The 20,993-nt window shown below is 47.8% G+C and overlaps 1 long non-coding RNA gene across 2 annotated transcripts; it reads right to left on the bottom strand.

Annotated features, from left to right (window-relative positions):
• Window positions 1–1,759: 1,759 nt before the first annotated feature.
• LOC308341937 lies at window positions 1,760–19,163 on the bottom strand. 2 transcript variants are annotated; one of them, XR_013966738.1, is made up of 6 exons: window positions 18,963–19,156; window positions 18,096–18,190; window positions 16,791–16,988; window positions 11,404–11,503; window positions 8,741–8,864; window positions 1,760–2,869 (listed from the first exon to the last, which is right to left on the bottom strand). It is a non-coding gene; the product is annotated as an uncharacterized lncRNA (long non-coding RNA). The 2 variants fall into 2 exon arrangements; XR_013966737.1 differs by lacking the exon at window positions 16,791–16,988 and having other exon boundaries at window positions 18,963–19,163.
• Window positions 19,164–20,993: the final 1,830 nt, after the last annotated feature.

Here is a 20,993-nt window from a genome sequence, read left to right as displayed (position 1 = left end):
CTTCTCATGATAAACACTCAACAAACAAGGAATAGAAGGGAACTTCCTCCGTCTGATAAAGAGCACCTACAAAAAAAACCCCGCATGGTGAAGACCAGATATTTCCCCCCTAAAGGCAGGAATAAGACCAAGATGTCTGCCCTCACTACTGCCATTCAACATTGTACTAAAGGTTCTAGTTAGGGGAAATGGCAAAAAAATGAAGTGAAATTTGCAGATGACATGATCTGGTATACAAAAAATCCTAAGGAATTCACTAGAAAACTATTAGGACTAATAAATTCAGCAAGGTTGCAGAATACAAGATCAATATACAAAAATCTATTTCTACACTCTAGCAATGAACAATCTGAAAATGAAATCAAGAAAACAATTCCAGGGGTGCCTGGGTGGCTCAGTCAGTTAAGCATCCGCCTTTGGCTCAGATCATGGTTCCAGGATGCTAGGATCGAGCCCCATGTTGGGAATTCCTACTCAGCGGTGAGCCCCCTTCTCCCTCTCTGCCTGTCACTCTCCCCGCGTGTGCTATCTCACTCTCTGTCAAATAAATAAATAAAATCTTTAAAAAAAGAAATAACTCCATTTCCAATAACAGCAAAAAATAAAAAACTTAGGAATAAATTCAACACCCTCGCTTCTGCCCTCTGCTGGCCCCGCAAAATGTCTGGGTCCCTGACCTTACGAGATCCCTGCCTCCTTCTCCACATTCCTTGTCCCTTGTAGGCCAAGGGTAGGCTGGTTTGCCCAATAAAGAGGTTTCCTGAAAAAAAAAAAAAGAAGAAAACAAAAGAAAAAGTGTAGGCTTATACTCTGATAAGTATAAAATATTACTGAAAGAGGTGAAAGGAGACCTAAATAAATGGAAAGACCCCCATGTATGGACCGGAAAACTTAATACTGTTAAGATGCCAACACTTTTGGGGCGCCTGGGTGGCTCAGTGGGCTAAAGCCTCTGCCTTCGGCTCGGGTCATGATCCCAGTGTCCTGGGATCGAGCCCCGCATCAGGCTCTCTGCTCCGTGGGGAGCCTGCTTCCTCCTCTCTCTGCCTGCCTGCCTCTCTGCCTACTTGTGATCTCTATCTGTCAAATAAATAAATAAAATCTTAAAAAAAAAAAAAAAGATGGCAACACTTTCCAAACTGTTCTATAGATTCAGTGCAACCTCTATCAAAATCTCAGCTGGTTTTTTTTGCAGAAATTGACAAGTTATTCCCCAAATTCATATGGAAATGCTAGAGACCTAGAATAACCAAAACAATCTGAAAAAAAGAACAAAATCATGGAGGACTCACACTTGCCAAATTCAAAATGTACTATGGAGCTGGAGGATACATGACAGCATGGGACTGGCATAGGACAGATCTATAGATTAATGAGACAGAATAGAAAGGCCAGAAATAAAACCCAGGAATGTTTTTTTTTTTTTTAAAGATTTTATTTATTTATTTGACAGAGAGAGAGAGATTACAAGTAGGCAGAGAGGCAGGCAGAGAGAGAGAGGGGGAAGCAGGCTCCCTGCTGAGCAGAGAACCCGATGTAGGGCTCGATCCCAGGACCCTGGGATCATGACCTGAACCGAAGGCAGAGGCTTTAACCCACTGAGCCATCCAGGCGCCCCCCAGGAATGGTTTTATTGGCATCAACAGGGATGCCAAAACATTTAAACAGGAAAAGAACAGTCTTTTCAACAGATGATGCTGCAACAACTGGGCATCCGCATGCAAAAGAAGGAAATGAGACCTCTTTTCTCACACTGTAACACAAAAATTAACTCAAAATGGACCAAAGCCCTAAATGTAAGAGCTAAGCCATAAAACTCTTAAAAGAAAATATAGGAGTAAATCTTCATAATCTTAGGTTAGGCAAAACTTTCTTAGTTATGATGTCAAAAATATACTGATGGAAGAAAAAATAGATAAATTGGACTTCAGCAGAATTAAAACCTTTGTGCTTCAAAGCACACTGTAAAGAAAGAAGACAACCCACGGAATGACAGAAAATACTTGCAAATCATGTATCTGATAAGAGACCTATACCTAGAATATTGAAAGAATTCTTGCAATTCAATAATAAAAAATGGGTGAGGGGTGCCTGGGTGGCTCAGGGGGTTAAAGCCTCTGCCTTCAGCTCAGGTCATGGTCCCGGTGTCCTGGGATCGAACCCCGCATTGGGCTCTCTGCACAGCGGGGAGCCTGCTTCTTCCTCTCTGCCTATCTCTCCGCCTACTTGTGATCTCTGTCAAATAAATAAATAAAATCTTTAAAAAAAAAATGGGTGAAGGATCTGAACAGACACTTTCCAAAAGAAGATATACAAATGGTCAATAAACACATGAAAAGATACTCCGTATCATTAGCCATCAGGGAAATGCAAAACAAAACCAGAGTGAGACCGCACTTCATAGCATTAGGATAATACAAAGAGAATATAAGAGACAGTATTTGGGGCGGCGGGCATGTACAGAAAACCGGGAGCCCTCAGTCTGCGGATGGGAATACCAAATGGTGCAGCCACTTTGGAAAATGGTCCGGCAGCTCCTCAAAATATTAAAAAATGGTTATCATGTGGCCCAGTGTATCTGCCCGGGAGAAATGAAAACATGCATCCACACAAAAACTTACACATGCGTGTTCACAGCAGCGTTATGATGCCCGGGAGTATAAACACCACAGATGTCCATCCACTTAAGAATGGATAAACAAGGGGCGCCTGGGTGGCTCCATGGGTTAAAGCCTCTGCCTTTGGCTCAGGTCATGATCCCAGAGTCCTGGGATCGAGCCCCGCATAGGGCTCTCTGCTCCGCAGGGAGCCTGCTTCCTCCTCTCTCTGCCTGCTTCTCTGCGATCTCCGTCCGTCAAATGAATAAAATCTTAAAAAAAAAAAAAAAAAAGAATGGATAAACAAACTGTGGTATATCCATACACTGAATATTCATTGGCAATAAAAAAGAATTACGGGGGCACCTGGGTGGCTCAGTGGGTTAAAGCCTCTGCCTTCCGCTCAGGTCATGATCTCAGGGTCCTGGGATCGAGCCCCGCATCGGGCTCTCTGCTCAGAGGGGAGCCTGCTTCTCCCTCTGTCTCCCTCTGCCTGCCTCTCTGCCTGCTTGTGATCTCTCTCTGTCAAATAAATAAATAAAATCTTTAAAAAAAAAAAAAAGAATTACGTGCCAATACTGCTATACCATAGATGAACTTTTTTGAAAACATTACGCCAAGTGGAAGCTAGCCACAAAAGGCTATATACTGTGTACTTCTATTTACATGACATGTCCGGAATAGGAAAAAAACCAGGAAGACAGACAGTAGACTAGTGTTTGCCTTGGGCTGGGGGACAACACAGGGAATGCTAAAGGGTGCAAGGTTTCCTTTTGGAGAAAAATGTTCTCAAATTATTTGTGGTAATGACTGCGTAACTATGAGTACAGTACAAACCACTGAGATGTATACTTTAAATGGGTGAACTGAATGGTATGTGAACTGCATCCCAGTAATGCTCTTTAAAAAAAAATCAGGCACCTGGGTGGCTCAGTGGGTAAAGCCTCTGCCTTTGGCTCAGGTCATTATCTCAGGGTCCTGGGATTGAGCCCCACATCAGGCTCCCTGCTCAGCAGAGAGCCTGCTCCCTCGCGCTGCCCCCCACCCCTGCAGCCTGCCTCTCTGCCTACTTGTGATCTCTCTCTGTCAAATAAATAAATAATATCTTTTAAAAAAAAATCATGCTACAGAACAGCAAAGCCTAGTGGCACAGACACTTGCTCAGCAAATGGAAGCACAAGACACAGTCACCTATGTGCATGTGTGTCACACACAAACACACAGGTTACAGTACCATGGAAGGCTTTAGGAGGAGGTAACATCTGAGTTTAAAAAGCCCAGGTTTGGCAGGGGCTGAGGGGAGCATAGTCCAAGGAGCTGTAAGTTCATGGGTGTTAAGGAGAAAGCCCGCTCTCCATGGCTGGGCCTCGAGACGGCGTGCTCCCTTTGGATGGTGACCGTGTCCCCTTCCACTCTTAGTGCTGGAGGTGATCAGGGCTGACACATAACAAATCAGCCCGTGACCCTCCACTTGAAATATTCAAATATTTATTTACACTGTTTAGAATACAGTGTCCTGCCCTCATGAGGCTAATATTAAATATATGAGGAAAACCAAAGCTGACGAGAAAGAAGGGATGACAGGAATGCCCATTCTAGAGAGCGAGGGCAGGACAGGCCTCTCGCACAAGGGGCATGGCACCTGAAGGAAGTGAGGGGTGAACCCTGTCCACGCCAAAGGAAGAATGTTCCAGGAGAGGAGGTGGCGTGACCAAGGCCCTGAGGGGGAGTGAGCTGTGACATGAAGACTGCCATGGGGACAGAGGGCGGAGCAGCACATTTGGGGAGATTGGGGCGGTGCCAGGCCCCAGGCCTGTCGGTCCCCCTGGATGCCACATGCTCGAAGCAGCCACAGGAGGGCTCTCGGCTGGGGAGTGACGTGAGCGGGTTTCTGTTTGGAAAGGATGCTCTCTGACGGTCTTGCACACTGATCTGGGAGGGAAGAGGCAGGAGTGGAAACACGGAAACAAGCGTGAGGACCTGGTGCTCGCGGAGGGAGGGTGAAGAACAGGTGGACCAAAGAGCGACCGAAAAGACACGTGGGTCTGACGTGTGTGGCGGAGGAGAGGGGTCGAGGATGATGCTAAGCTGAGCAGGCAGCTAGGTGGGCGGTGGTGGCACGGACAGAGACAAGGAAGCGTCTGGCAGAGCAGCAGCAAGAGAGCCCCTGAGCTCTGAGACGCCCCATGGGGACCAGCATGGCTGACGGGAGGGCAGGAAGCCCTGGGACTGGAAGGGACGGGCGAGGGCGCTGGTTCTAAATAGGGTAAGACTGCCCCCTCGAGGCTACTTGGAAACTTCAAGGTTACGTTTTGGTTGTCAGTAATCCTGGGGTGATACTGGCATTAGGGGGAAGGGAGCAAGGAATCTAACTGTCTTGCAATGTCCCACCTAAGGAAGAATAAATCTTTTTCTTTTTCTTTTTTTTTTTTTAAGTAGGTTCCCTGCCCAGCATAGAGCCTAACATGGGGCTTGAACTCATGACCCTGAGATCAAGACCTGAGCTGAGATCAGGAGTTGGACACTTAACTGACTAAGCTACCCAGGTGCCCTAAGGAAGAATTACTCCTAATCCTCTCAGACTTTCAAATGCCCTGAGAAACATTCATGTAGCAGAGAAAAATCTTAAGAACCTAACTCCATTTTACATATAAATCCAAAGACTTATAGGGGCTCCTGGGGGACTCAGCTAGTTAAGTGGCCAACTCTTGGTTTTGGCTCAGGTCATGAACTCAGAGTCCTGCGATCAAGCCCTGCATTGGGTTCCACACCCAGTGGGGAGTCTGCTTAAGATTCCTTCTCCCTCTCTGTGTCCCCCATGACCCCCCGCCCCACTCTGCCTAAAATAAATTAAAAAAAAATTTTTTTTAAGATTTTATTTATCCATTCAAGAGAGTGAGCAAGTGGGAGAGCACAAGAGGGAGAGGAGAGGGGAGAGGCGAGGGAGAGGGAGAAGCGGACTCTCCACTGAGCAGCGAGCCCAATGCAGGACTCGATCCTAGGACCTAAGGACCACGACCCCAGCTGAAGGCAGATGCTTAACTGACTGAGCCACCCAGGTGCCCAATAAATAAAAAAAAAAAAAACCTTATTTTTTGCATTGAATTTTTCCAGAAAGAGACCTACCACATAAACTGAGGAAACATTTAATTATTTTCTTTTTTTCTTAAAGATTTTATTTATTTATTTGACAGAGAAAGGTCACAAGTAGGCAGAGAAGCGGGCAGAGAGAGAGGGGGAAGCAGGCTCCCCACTGAGCAGAGAGCCTGATGCAGGACTCGATCCCAGGACCCCGAGATCATGACCTGAGCCAAAAGCAGAGGCTTAACCCACTAAGCCACCCAGGCACCCCTAATTTTTTTATTTTGTTCAGAATTTTATGAAGAGATTTTCAGTTTCAGAAAATCATATACTGTGATCCTGCCAACAGAATACCCCTGTATCTGTCCACCCTGCTCACCGTGGCTCTAGGCAGAAGTGCATGTTGAAATATTTCACATGGGGTGCCTGGGTGGCTCAGTCATTAAGCGTCTGCCTTCAGCTCAGGTCATGATCCCAGCATCCTTGGGATCGAGCCCCACATCAGGCTCCCTGCTCAGCGGGAAGCCTGTCTCTTCCTCTCCCACTCCCCCAGCCTGTGTTCCCTTTCTCACTGTCTCTGTCAAATGAATAAATAAAACCTTAAAAATAAATAAATAAATAAATAAATAAATAAATATTTCATGTTTAGTTGTGTCCAAGCATTTAACATACTTTTTTTTTTTTAAAGATTTTATTTATTTATTTGGCAGAGACAGAGAGAGAGAGGAACACAGCAGAGGGAGTAGGAGAGGGGGAAGCAGGTCTCCCGTGGAGCAGGGAGCCTGATGTGGGGCTCAATCCCAGGACCCTGGGATCATGACCTGAGCCGAAGGCAGATGCTTAACAACTGAGCCACCCAGGCGCACCCTTAACATACTATTTTATTATAACTCACTTTCCTTTTTTATTATATTATAATCATGACATAACACTATTTTCTAAAAACTATGTGTTGGAAAGATCTAAGAGCTGGGACTTCCATTTCCACCGAGTAAAGAATCAGGTCCAAGAAGCAGACACTGGGCTAAGAGGTTAAGAAACCACAAAGGGTTGAGCTCTGGGTCCCTGCAACACCTCAGAGGTCGGGTGGGAGGAGGAGACAGGAGACAGGCGCAGCAGCCAAGGAGGATCTGAGTGGTGGCCGAAGTGGACTGCAGTGATGCCCGGGGGAGCCACTCAGATCTCCTTCAAGACCAGCCTCACTCTCTCACCTCCCGGGAGCCTGAGACGCTACCAGGCCCAGGAGAAGCTGCATCCCAGGAAATGTCCTCGGCGGAAGGGAGCCACTCACCCCTCCTGGGAACCGGCCAGAATTCATGACCTGGGGAGGGGGGTTTCAGAGGCCTGCCCCCCAGGCCTCAATTCAGAACAAGTCAGAAGGGCTATCAAAGTGCCAGTGTCCCCTGGGACCAGCCGAGGCTTCAGTGTGACTGCACGGTGGCTCCATTTCCCTCTCTGCCCAATCTGCTCCCCTCGTGCCCCTGCAAGAGCGGTCCCTGAGATCCCTCCCTGATAAGCTTTCCGCGTGCAATCCTCCAGGAGTCTGTTTCCCACAAAGTCTGACCTAAATTATAGCCAAAAACTGAAGAAAAAAAGATCAAGTAGCGGTAACGCGAGTGTGTTTTTCAGAAATAGAGCAATAGAAGCCAAAATAAACATCTGACAGAAATGAATGTTGCCTTTGGGAGGCAGAAAAATTACGATACTGGGGAGGGAGCAGAAGAACATCGCATTATGACAAACTTCACAACGATTTTCTTTAAACTGTGTGACGTTGATAAACATTTTTTAAAAGGCTAAATTTAAACAAAAAAAAGAATTATGGGTAAAATTGATCATTAAGAATATTTAAGAAAATAGGAAACATACAACACCTGTGAATAGCAGATACCTCAAAGAGATGTGGGGGGTGGGGGAGGGGGAGGCAGTGAGGAGAAAAAAGTGTCAGCTTTCAATTTAAAGCCCTACAGAGGAGCACCTGGGTGGCTCAGTGGGTTAAAGCCTCTGCCTTTGGCTCGGGTCATGATCCCAGGGTCCTGAGATCGAGCCCTGCATCGGGCTCTCTGCTCAGCAGGGAGCCTGTTCCACCCCCCCACCCGCCTGCCTCTCTGCCCACTTGTGATCTCTGTCAAATAAATAAATAAAATCTTTAAAGAAAATAAAAAAATAAAGCCCTACAGATAGTCACACTTCAAAGTGGGGCAAGTTGGCAGCCAGCTCCTTAAGCAAGCGGCCGAAGTTAACGTCACAAATACTAGGAGTGACATCTTCACGCACATCCTTACCTGATGCACTAGTGAGGTGTTCCGGAGACAGACCGTCACTGGGAAGTACCAGGCAAACACTGAGAAACGGTCTTAAAAACAGGCCGTTTCTCTTCAAAGTCATCTAGATCAAGAAAGACACCGAGACCCTGCTCCAAACAGAGGGAGAGTAGAGTCTGGACCCTGCTGTGCTGCGTGAGTCCTTGCCAGGGAAGGACAACTGCTATGGCTACTAGAAAGGACGGTACTGGGGGAGGGGACGAAATCTGAGCACGGCCTGAAGACGAGGAAACAGTGCACGGATGCTCGATTTCCTGATTTTGATGGCCACGCTATGATCACATAAGGGAACATTCTTGTTCTTAGGAAATATATACTCAACTATTTAGGGGTCAAGAGGCATGATATCTTCAACATCCTCTCAACTGGCAGAGTAGGGGGGAAGTATATCTATCTGTGTGTATAAATTAAATGGAAAAGAATAGGAGGCAAAAATAAATTAATGAGTGGATAAAAGCTATATGAGTTCCCAGTACTATTCTTACAGAATTCTTATTCCACTTATCTGTAAGCCTGCAAATATATCAAAACAAAACTACAAAAAAATACATTTATGATTTTTCAACTGCCTATTCTTTCTAATGGTCCTAAGCCTGTGTGCTCAGGCTCATGTGATGAGATGCTGGGGTCCCGGATGCCTTGGAAGGGCTCAGATAAAAAGTGCTAATGTCTCCGATTCCAGGCAGCTTCCTCCCCAGCCTGCTCGGCCTCCAGCGTCCTGCCCCAAGTCCCGCTCACCTGCCATCATGGGGACAACGTCCGAACGCAGCAGCATCTGGATGCGGCTGGCTGGCTTGTTCCCAGTCTTCGTGTCCATGTACACCTGAGGGTTTGAGCGGGCCTTTTTTGCCATGGGCTCCCCCTGGACGCAGAAGAAATGGTTAGGCTGGAGAGCACCCCGCCTCCGCAAGTCAGAGAATGAGTCTTCCGCATCCACACCAAGAACCCAGATGCAGGGAGCGGGCTGCAGCCAGGTGCTCTCAGGGAAGGTCTGGGGCCGCAGAAGGGGAGGTGGAAGGCAGCTGCCAGCTGGACCCTCAGTGATAGGGACCCCCCCACACACACATTGCTGCACCCTGGCCCAGGGTCACAGAATCCCACCTCCCTGGCCTGCAGTGCACCACTCCTCACACCCACAAATCCCAATTCAGGAGCGCCTGAGTGACTCAGCCGGTTAAGCATCTGCCTCCGACTCAGGTCATGGTTCCAGGGGCCTGGGATCGAGCCCTAGGTGGGGCTCCCTGATCATTGGGGAGCCTGCTTCTCCCTCTCCCTCTGCTGCTCCCTCTACTGCTCCCCCTGCGTATAGTCTCTCTGTGTCAGATAAATAAATAAAATCTCTAAAAAAACAAAATGAAAAACAACCCCAGTTCAAGCCCACCCCCCTTACTCGAGTCACAGGGACCCATGACCTCCCTCCATGCCGCGCCCTACAGGTCCTAGCCTGGCTGCAGTGGAAGCAGAAAGGGCTGCGCTGGGCTGGGCCCCCAAGCACCCAGGAGACAGCGAGGAGGTTGGGCCTTGCCTTGAGCTCTGAGTGCACCGGGATGACTCACTGAGAAATACAAGTCAGTACAAACCCTACCGTCGTTTGCTAGAGGAAAACCTTGGTCTCTGAGCTATTTGTGGTGCAATGAAGAAGTCGATATAAATGTGTTGAGCTTGCAGGCCAAGTACTGGAACTGTGAAATCAGGCCCCTGAGGACCTGGCCCAGCGGGGGAGCTCTGGCCTCGGGGGCATGGGAGGCGCAGAGCCCCAGCCCCACACAGCCTCTCTTTCCATCATGGGTCCACCACCACTTCGGAGCTGTGACGTGTTGGGCAAGTTATTGGCTCTCCCTGGGCTCAGTTTTGTCACCTTGAGTTGGAGACAGTAATAGTACTTACCTCCAAGGGTTATCATCAGGATTCAATATTGGTAAAGCACTTAGAACAGTGCCTGGTACAGAGCAAGCAACATTTCAACATCTATTATAAAAATACTGTCAAAATAATGCCCTAAGTGCCAGGACTGGAGGTGCCCGAGGGGCCCAGAGCCCATGGAAGCCCAGAAGGGACCTTAACTCACTCCACTGGAGGAGTCAGAAAAGTTTCCTGGCAAAGGTAGCGACTGAGCTCAGCGATGAAAGGTGAGTAGGAATGAGCGAGATAAAAGTGGGTTGGAAAGGGAACTTCCAGGCCAAGGAACTGCTTATGTGAAAACGCAGAGATTTCTAAGGACCTACAAACTCTGTCCTAGAATGCCAAATGGGGACACAACGTGGAGACGTGAGTGGGGTCCAAACATGGAGGATCCTTCTGGGCCCCTGAAGGAGCCCGAACTCATCGCTGCAGAAGAGGAGTCCTCAGGTGGCTTGGGGAGAGCCATATGGCCCACTCTGGGCCTCGGAAAACTCCCTCTGGCTGCTCAGGACAGGAGCAAGCCGACCTGGGGCAGGGACACCAAGCTAGGGAGCAGTTGTCACTATTCTTAGGAGCGATGAGAGAGGCTGAGCCAAGCCCCCGCGGCGGGAAGGAATAGGAGAGAAGATGTGAGCAGATGCAGAGGGAACATTAGCAGGGTATATGGCAACACAGCAGGTGTGGACGGTGGTGAGGGGCTGGAAAGGGCACAAAAGTCCCTGGTTTGGGCGGCTGTGGGAGACACCAGAATTCACTCAGATCGGGGACTCAGGATGGTCAGAGAGAGAGAGGAAATCCAGTTAACACGTACTATGCTGATCTATGGTGACTGGGAGAGAGGAAATCCACTCGGGACAGGCTCTGTTGATTTATGGTGACTGGGAGACATGCAGGCAGAAACACATGAAACTCAGGAGAGAGGTCAAGGCTAGCCCTGGACATCAGGAAATCAGCAGCAGGCTGAGTGGCTGTGATAAGCCCAGGCACAGGCCACAGTGGCCGAAACTGCAGGGACAGCGTGCAGAGAGGAGCCAAGGGCTAAGCGAAGAGCTCCCACAAACATTGCTGCTCCAAGGGTGGACAGACCAGGGGGAGCTCACTTATTTACTCCCAGAAGCAAAGGTCGCGATGGGGTATGGAGACACAGGAGAAAGTGTTGAGGCAGGAAGCGCCTGGCACCTGGTACATTCTGAGGGGCTGGAGCCTCTCTGCAATCAGGCCAGGAATAGGAAGACAGGGAGCTGGTGCCAAAGGCTTCAGTGAGGCTGCAGGAAAGGTCAGAAGGACGGCCGGAGCTGGTGAGGGGGTGTTTCAGCTCAGACCCCCATCTAGCAGTCACAAGCCGGTACCCAAGCATGCACAGCAACTTCTCACCCAGAGCTCCGCATGGGGGAGAAAGCCCAGCTTCTTCTCTCAGCTCACCCAGCGCTGCCCACCTCAGAAGCGCCCTGGGTGGAAAGTGCCAGCCCTTCTGGGGAGGTGCATGCCTTCTATCTCACCTCCTGGGTTCCCCCTCTGGGAGGCTCCGACCCTTCTTCCTCTTTATTCTCTTCAAGAGTCTTCCCAGGAAACTTGTTCGGGCAGTCATCACTGCCCACACTGAAAGGAAAGAATCAAACAAATGCTCAGAAATTCCAGCTGCTGGCCCACGGCTCCCTAGCTGTGCCCAGTTCTTCGCTATTCTGTCAGCAAGGTGGACGCCCCATGGGGCTCTCACGAAGAGACAGACGAGAGAACCAAAGCAGGACTGAGCCGAGCCAAAAGGGAAGTCCCAGTCGCTGTCAAGGCTGGAAGGGCAGTCTGTGTCTACATCCCGGAGCAAGACTTGCATGGGGACAATGGCTCTAGCTTTGTGGAGAATCTCAGCCTCAGTTTCCAGGGAGCTGCTGCACTCCCTTCCCCGCCATACACCCCTTTACCCGTGGACACATGCCACCATGGCAGCAAATGTCTCTAGCTGTGTCTCTAATAAATAAATAAAAATCTTTAAGAAAAAAAAAAAAAAAGGCAGCAGAGGCCAAAGTTGAGGACATGACGAGGAATCTGCAGTTGCCCCCACTCCCCTGGTCACGAGGAGCCTTTCTTAATCCTCACCAGGTTGGCTAAACGGACACGAATTGTCCACCCACAGAGTTCAATTCATTCTGAAAAGACTGCAATACCACTCAGCTGCTTAAACCTTGTTTTACTTTTTTTTTTTTTTAAGGTTTTATTTATTTATTTGACAGAGACTGAGAGAGGGAACACAAGCAGGGGGAGTGGGAGGGGGACAAGCAGGCTTCCCGTCAAGCAGGGAGCCCAACTCGGGGCTTGATCCCAGGACCCTGGGATCATGACCTGAGCTGAAGGCAGATGCTGAACAACTGAGCCACACACGTGCCCCTTAAACCTTGTTTAAAAAAAAGAAAAGGACACCTGGGTGGCTCAGTCATTAAGCATCTGCCTTCAGCTCAGGTCATGATCCCAGGGTCCTAGGATTGAGGCGAACATTGGGCTCTCTGCTCAGCGGGAAGCCTGCTTCTCCCTCTTCCACTCCCTCTGTTTGTGTTCCCTCTCTCTGTGTCTCTCTCTGTCAAATAAATAAATAAAATCTTAAAAAAAAAAAAAGATTCCATTTACTTCTAAGAAGTCTGAGACTTGCTCATGATTAATTCTGTGCTGGGAGCCCACACTCCCCCAACGGCAAGCTAAGCACAAAGCTAAACTATCCCCGAGCCACCACACAATTCTTTTTTTTCAACACCAACAGGAAGTTCTGTGCTGGCATCTTCGGATCTGAACTCAGAACTTGGAAATTATAAGGGTAAATGCAGTTACCGTGTATTGAGTCCACTTCAAAAAATCAAGATCAGAGGTGCCTGGGTGGCTCAAGATCAGGGGCACCTTTGGCTCAGGTCATGATCTTGGGGTCCTGGGATCAAGCCCTGCATGGGGCTCCCAGCTCAGTGGGGAGTCTGCTTCTCTTTCTCCCTGGCCCCCAACTAGTTCTCTCTCTCTCTCAAATAAATAAAATCTTTAAAAAAAAAAAAACAAAAAACAAGATCAGCACTAAATGGGAGACAAAACAGTATTGCTGGCTGGTGGGGGCCATGTCTGATGAAAGAGTAACAGAGAACGTGGAACAATGTAAAGGAATATTTTATTATCCAAGAATAACTGATACTGGGAAAAGATAAGTAGATAGATTTTTTAAAAAGGTTTGTGGGGCACCTGGGTGGCTCAGTTGATTAAACGCCTGCCTTTGGCTCAGGTCATGATCCCAGGGTTCTGGGATAGAGCCCCACGTTGGGCTCCCTGCTTGGCAGAGAGCCTGCTTCTCTTCTCCCTCTACCTGCCATTCTGCCTACTTGTGCTCTGTCAGATAAATAAATAAAATCTTTAAAAATAAAAAGGTTTGTTTTTTTTCATGAAAACTAAAACAAAAAAGAAAAGAAAAAAGATTTCTTAATTTAATAAATCATAATTAGAGCTATCCTCTTACTCTTAGAAACACAGATGAATCAAGTACTAATTTCACTTCTAGCAATTAAGAAAAAATTGAACAATAGCATGACATATCCTTATTTCATATTCAGTCATGAAGACTGATCATAAGGAAAATAAAAGATTGATCACAAAGATAAAAAAGGGGAGGGTGCAAACATTTAAGAGTTTTGTTGCAGGCAAAATAATGGTGCCCTCAAAGATGTCCACAGCCCATTCCCCAGAACTTATGAATATGCAGAATTACATGGCGAGAAGGAAATAAGGTCGCAGACGGAATTAAGGTCGCTCGTCTGCTGACCTTAAAATAAGGATATCATACTGGATTACTCAGATGCACCCAGGGTAATCACAGGGGGGCTCGAAATGTGCAAAGGGAGGAGGAATTAGTTTCAGAGCGATGCAGTGTGAGAAAGACTCACCTGGCCGCTGCTGGCTTGAAGACAGAAGGAACTAAGAGCCAAGGAATGAAGTCAATCTCTACAAGTTGGAAAATGCAAAGAAAGAGACTCTCCCTAGAGCATCCACAAGGAATGGAGCCCTGCTCACTCCGTGAGACCCACTCTGGGCTTCTGACCTCTAGAACTGTAAGATAATGCATTTGTGCTGTTTGTTTTAAGATTTTCTTTAATTATCTGACAGAAAGGTAAACATAAGCAGGGCGAGGGAGAGGGAGAAGCAGACTCCATGCTGAGCAGGAAGCCCGATGTGGGGCTCGATCCCAGGGACCCTGGGGTCATGACCTGAGCCAAAGGCAGACACTTAACCGACTGAGCCATCCAGGTGCCCCCATTCATGGTGTTTTGTTTTGTTTTTCAAAGATTTTATTTATTTGACAGACAGAAATCGTAAGTAGGCAGAGAGGCAGGGAGAGAGAGAGAGGAGGAAGCAGGCTCCCCGCCGAGCAGAGAGCCCGATGCGGGGCTCAATCCCAGGACCTTGGGATCATGACCTGAGCCGAAGGCAGCGGCTTTAACCCACTGAGCCACCCAGGTGCCCCTGGTGGTAATTTTTTACAGCAGCAGTAGGAATTTAAATCATTTTCTCCAGAAGCACTCAGCCTATCACAATCCTTGCAGGGTTTTTTTGGTTTAACTTTACAAGACAGCCACTTTTCAAGGGCTCAAAAGAGTCTCCACTCTGTTGACCAGAGCTGACCACAGCCGTTTTCCATGATCATTTTCACACACTTCACAGAACCCCGCCTCTGGCACCGGCTTCACAGTTTACCCTGCAAGGCATTTACCCTCTATTTGCGGTACATCGCCCTAGACTGGAGGCCAGCAAACTTTCCGTCAAGAGCTAGACGGTAAATATTTTTTGTGGGTCATACACAGTCTCTGCTGCATATTCTTACCCCCCTCCACAAGCCATTAAACATATAAAAAACGACTTAGCTCACAGGCCATACAAAAACAGGCTGCAGGCCGGATGTGGGCTGTTGTCCGAAGTTTGCTGACCCCCAACACAGATGCAAACATGTCAGGGAGAGATTGGCCAACACAGACGGTTGGCATTTATGCGAATGTTCAATGGAAAGGATTTGTGAATGATAATTCATTTTGTAAGTAGCCAGTTCCCAGTGACATCCTTCCCATAATGACAACTTTTGCTTCGTAGATAACTTTGAAACTGTGGAAACTGGAAACACGGTAGGTGCCTGAGGGTCTCCTGTATCCTCAGAGAGTATCACAGAAGGGCTTCAGCAAAAAGCAGAGATTCTCAGCCAGACCAGGCTGTCGGCTGCTGTGAGCACCCTGCTAAGAGAACATGAGTTCATGCTCATAGTCCCACTCTTCCTGTGGCTTGCACTGAAATGAAACCTCAGTAGCACAAGCGCAGGAAAAAAAAGACACATTTTCTCTTCCTACCTACCCACCACCGAGGTTAGATGCATTTAACAAACAGCGCGCACTAACTGCTCGTTAGAGCTGGTGATGTAAGAACGTGTGTTCAGATTAGGGGAGCAGAATACACACAGGAGCCGGCAGCGGCAACGCCAGGCCCCAGAAGGCTTGGGGGCTCTGCAGGGTCTGTCTTCCATATTCTGTCTACATGAGGGGAACTATGAGCCCGGCCTGATGGACCTTCCTTCATCCAGAACGTCCAGTCCCTCAGCAACGGTCCCCACCAAACCAGGGACCTGGGGGTTAAATGTCCCCCGAAATTTCACGTCCACCCAAATCTCAGAACGTGGCCCTAGTTAGAAATAGGGTCTTTGCAGACATAATTAGTCTAGGTGAGTTCATTCTGGATTAAGTTGGGCCCTAAGTGCCATGACTGGTACCCTTCTAAGTAGAGGAGACACAGATGCATGCAGGGAACAAGGCCCTGTGCGGACAGGCGCAAAGACAGGACTCATGTGGTTATAAGCCAAAGAATGCCAAAGACTGCCAGGAGTTGCCAGAAGCCAGGGAGGGCAGGATTCTTCCCTAGAGCCTTCAGAGGGAGCACGGACCTGCCAGCACCTTGATGGAGGACTTCTAGCCTGCAGAGGTAGAAGAGCTAGGACAGTAAATTTCTGTTGTGTGCAGCCACCCTGCTTGCCGCTCCCCCTGCTTGTGCTCTCTCTCTCTCTCGGACAAATAAATAAAGTTTTGGGTTTTTTTTAAGATTTTATTTATTTGACACAGAGAGAGTAAGAGAGCAGGGGGCTGGGACAGAAGGAGAGGGAGAAGCAGTCTTCCACTGAGCAGGGAGTTCCGTGCAGGGGCTCAATCCCAGGACACTGAGATCATGACCTGAGCCTAAGGCAGACGCTTAACCAACTGAGCCACCCAAGCTCCCCATAAATAATAAAATTTAAAAAGATAAAGAAATCTGGGGCGTCTGGGTGGCTCAGTCGTTAAGCGTCTGCCTTCAGCTCAGGTCATGGTCCCAGCGTCCTGGGATCAAGCCCCACATCGGGCTGCTTGCTCCGAGGGAAGCCTGCTTCTCCCACTCTCACTCCCCCTGCTTCTGTTCCCTCTCTCGCTGTGCCTGTCTCTCTGACAAATAAAGAAATAAAATCTTAAAAAAAAAAAAAAGATAAATCTAATTTTTAGATGTTTCCAGAAATTTTAAAATAATTTTACGTAAACATGGCTAAACAGGGAAGTGAATTATTTATTTATTTGTTTATTTTTTAAGATTTTATTTATTTATTTGACACAGAGAGAGAGATCACAAGTAGGCAGAGAGATGGGCAGAGAGAGGGAGCAACAGGTTCCCTGCCAAGCAGAGAGCCCGATGCAGGGCTCGATCCCAGGACCTGAGCTGAAGGCAGAGGCTTAACTCTCTGAGCCACCCAGGCGCCCCAGGGAAGTGAATTTTTAAACTTTGTACCATCCAATTCTACCACTACAGAATTTAAGTCTTAAGGTACTTTCCAGGCATTGTAACAACTTTTGTTTATAAGACTTACAGAACGTAGATCAAGTTGTTTATCAGTTATTCACTCCATCCGTGGCTCTGTTGGTTAAGCATCTGCCTTCAACTTGGGTCATAATCCCAGGATCCTGTGATCAAGCCTCCCGTCGGGCTCCCTGCTCAGCGGGGAGCCTACTTCTCCTCTTCCCTCTGCCATTCTCCCTGCTTGTCTTCTCTGGCTCTCTCTATCTCTCTGTCAAAAAAATAAATAAAATCTTTTAAAAAAATTATTCACTCCAACTGAGCACCAAATGAGTACAGAGTGTCGACCTCACTACTGAGTTAGGTGACTACTTGTGAAGGAGCCTAGTGCTTGTCCTCAGGAAAAGGTTATGTTGGCCGGCAGACAGCGAGAGCAACAGGAGTTACTAATTTATAGAATTCAGGGATGGTACAGCACTCAAAAAACAACTCTTACTGTTTTGTTTAAGAAATGAAGCCTCAGGGGTGCCTGGGTGGCTCAGTAGGTTAAAGCCTCTGCCTTCGGCTCAGGTCATGATCTCAGGGTCCTGGAATCGAGCCCCGCATTGGGCTCTCTGCTCAGCGGGGAGTCTGCTTCCCCTCTCTCTCTGCCTGCCTCTCTGTCTACTTGTGATTTCTGTCTGTCAAATAAATAAATAAAATCTTAAAAAAAAAAAAAAAAAAGAAACGAAGCCTCAGACAGTTTAAGTATCACACCCAGAGTTAGTGGCACAGCTGGGTCTAAAACTCCTATCTTAGAAAATAACAACCAAGGATCACATAGAAACGTGCACAGTAACTGTGATACCATTTTAAGGGAAACTCCCCCCAGGGTGAGCAGAGGCCAGAGCCCTCACTGTTACAGCTGAGTGTCCCTGCTGCCCTTTGCTATTTAAAAGCACAGCTGACAACAAAGGAGGTCTGATCAGCAGGTGTGGTGGGGTATAGCTACCTAGCAGGCGGCATGGAACAACACCCAGACCTTTCAAGATTTTTCTAAAACTATCTTCCTACTGAATCCTACCATACAGTGTGTTTATTAAGTGATCAGAAATCAAAGGCCCCAAATGGTTCCAATGTGGTGAAAGCCTTTCCTCAAATCCAACAAACTGTCAATCTCTGTGAATTTCAGCCCAAAGCCACACCACCACCCTGGCCCTGTTGTCCTCAGAACGTTCCTCTTCCATCACCAAGATCACAGTCATGTTGACCTAGAGAGACATCCTCCTGAATTTTGTTACATACCAACCATACACAGAATGTACATGACTTAAAATTTTTTTCTGAAGTTTTTTTTCTGATGTTAGGAATCTGAAAATGAGACATTGAAAGGTCTCACCTGTTTCACCAGAAGAAACTAAGTATCTGCGATGTCTCCAAAAGGAACAGAAGCAGCATGAAGAACTCTGTCCTCCACCTCCTCTGCCAGCCCACCTGCAAAGACCAAGTGCCTTCTGAACCAATGCCCTCCACCCTCCTGGTACAAGCTGCGGCAACACTGTTAGCAAGAAAGCAGTGGGGAGGAGAAGGAGAGTCCCTAGTCTTTTGGATATACAATATGACGTGTGAGGAACACTCCTCCCCATCCCCTTTCAGATCTACATCTCGCCTCTGGTTACTCCGATACCTTAACTGCTTCCAGTTTGACTCTCTTTTCTATACAGTCACTAGAATGAATCCAAGAAAGTGCAAATCGGATCACATCACTATCCTGTTTAATATTCTCCACAAGCTCATTAATGCCCACCGGACGGAATCCAAATTCCTTAGCACGGCATGTAAGACCCTCCTAACTTGAGCCCTGCTCACCTATCTGTCCTTCTTTCTCCCTTGCTCCCTCAACGCAAACCATTTGCCCCCAAATGTTAAGACTACTTCACCCCTCCAGGGTCTTGCTGCTCTCCGTTCAGGCAACAGCCTTACTCCAGATCTTTCAAACCCAGCACTGGCCTCTGTGCCTTGGGGTAGTTTGCCCTCCCCTATCCAGATGGAGTGCTCATTCCCTGAAACCCTCAGCTCGACATCAACACTGTCCATCAACCGCTCGCATCGTGGTGCTCACCAGCCCCTGCAGTAAAGATGTTTTCCATAATTCCCCACCTACTCTGTGAGTTCCTTCTTCTAAGGGGCCAGGACTGCGGAGTTTACGGAATGAATGGGCATGAGAGTTTGGAATGCGGTCCGAGGTCACGATAACAGATCTCACCAACTCTCCCGAGACCAGGGCCAGAGGGGAACGGGTTCTGGGCAGCGCTGGGCTCAGCACAGGTCGCGGGCGCTGCTCACAGGCTGGGGGAGCAGAGCCACAAGAGACCCGCTCGGTTCGCCTCAGTAGAGTTCCCACACCGCCTCAAAAACGAACAGCTCGGTCTGGGTGGCAGCCATCTTGCTCCCAGGATCTTCCGCCGGAAGCTGTAGCTAGGCCCTGCCCCCCAGACCCGCCCCCGCGCTGGCTGCCCAAGGCGCTGAGCTCCCGTCGAGGGGCAGGTGGATCTTGGTTGGCGGTGGGGGGCGCTCAGAGGGTAACGGAGAGCACAGATACATAACCACATTAACCGCGGAAGTCAGAAAATATTGGATTCTACTTCAGACCCGGCCTTTATTTTATTTCTATATATTTTAATGCTGGTGTGATTAAAGTAATTAACAATGTTATATTTGTTTCTGGTGTACAATATAGTGATTCAGCGAATCCATATACTGCTATGTGCTCAAGATAAATGTAATCTTAATCCCCATCACCTATTTTACCCAACACCCACCCCCAAACCTCCTTTCTGGTAACCTTGTTCTCTGTATTTAAGAGTCTGGGGGCTTGGAGGGGGTTGTTTTAAGAGTTAAGAGTCTGTTTTTTGGTTTGTCTTTTTCTTTGTTCCTTTGGTTTCTTAAATTCCACCTCAGTGAGATCATATGGTATTTGTCTTTCTCTGGCTTATTTCACTTAGCATTACACTGTCTAGCTCTATCCATCCATGTTGTTGCAAATGGCAAGATTTCATTCTCTTTTATGGCAGAATAATTTTCCAGTGTACGTATGTGTGTACACGTACACACACACACACACACACACACACACACACACCCCACACACATTCTTTTTATGCGTTCGTCTATCAGCGGGCACTTGGGCCGCTTCCATAGTTTGGCTATTGTTAAGTAATTCCGCAATAAACATAGGGATGCATGTATCCCTTTGAATTAGCATTTTTGTGTTTTTTTAAGATTTTATTTGCCCATTTCAGAATAAGAAAGAGGGAGCTATCAGGGGGAGGAGCAGAGGGAGAGAGAGCAGACCCCCAGCCAAGCAGGGAGCCCAACAGAGCAGGCTCGATCCTGGGATTCTGGGAGCATGACTTGAGCCAAAGGTAGATCCTTAACTGAATGAGCCACCCAGGTGCCCCAGTATTTTCATATTCTTTAGGTAAATACCCAATGGTGTTATTAGTGGATGGGTAATTTTTTTTTTTTTTTTTAGGAACCTCCATACTGTTTTCCAGAGTGGCTGCACCAGATGGCATTACCACTCCCAGTGCACAAGGGTTCCTATTTTTCCAGGTCCTCGACGTGTTTCTTATGATTTCAGCCATTCTGACAGGTGTGAGGTGTACTTCATTGTTTTGATTTGCACTTCCCTGACGAGTGGTGAGCATCTTTCCATGTCTATTGGCCATCTGTCCTTGGGGAAACATCTGTTCACGTCTGCTGTCATGTTTTAATTGGATTATTTGGTGTTTCTTTCCCCGCCCGCCTTTTTTGAGTAGGCTCTATGCCCAACATGGGGCTCAAACCCACAACTCTGAGACTAAGATTTGCGTGCTCTACCAACTGAGCTAGCCAGGTGCCCTGAGTTGTAGTTCTTTATGTATTTTGGATCCTAACCCTTTATTGGAGGTCTACAAAATTCTCCCATTCAGTAGGTTGTCCCAGTTGTTTCCTTTGCTATAAGTATTAAGTAAATCAGGCCTTTAGTTACGTGAGACCAGACCTTAAAGAAAATGGGGAGCCTGCTGAGGGAAGAATATTCCAAGGAAAATGACCCCCTGGGTAAGGTCTGGAGTAAGGACAGCCTGTCACATTTCAAGGAAGGTAGGAAGTGTTCCTAGAGGACAGGGAGGGCAAGTAGACTGGTTGGCCTTGGCCAGGTAAGGAGTAAAGGCACCACAAAGTGCTTTGGACTCTAGCATTTGTTTACTGTTGCCACTCAGACCTAGGCCCGTGGCCAGAGGAAACTTTAGTT

This window comes from Martes martes (genome assembly GCF_963455335.1).
Source record: "Martes martes genome assembly, chromosome: 4".
Classification (NCBI taxonomy): Eukaryota; Metazoa; Chordata; class Mammalia; order Carnivora; family Mustelidae; genus Martes; species Martes martes.
This window is presented reverse-complemented; position numbering and strand designations above follow the sequence as displayed.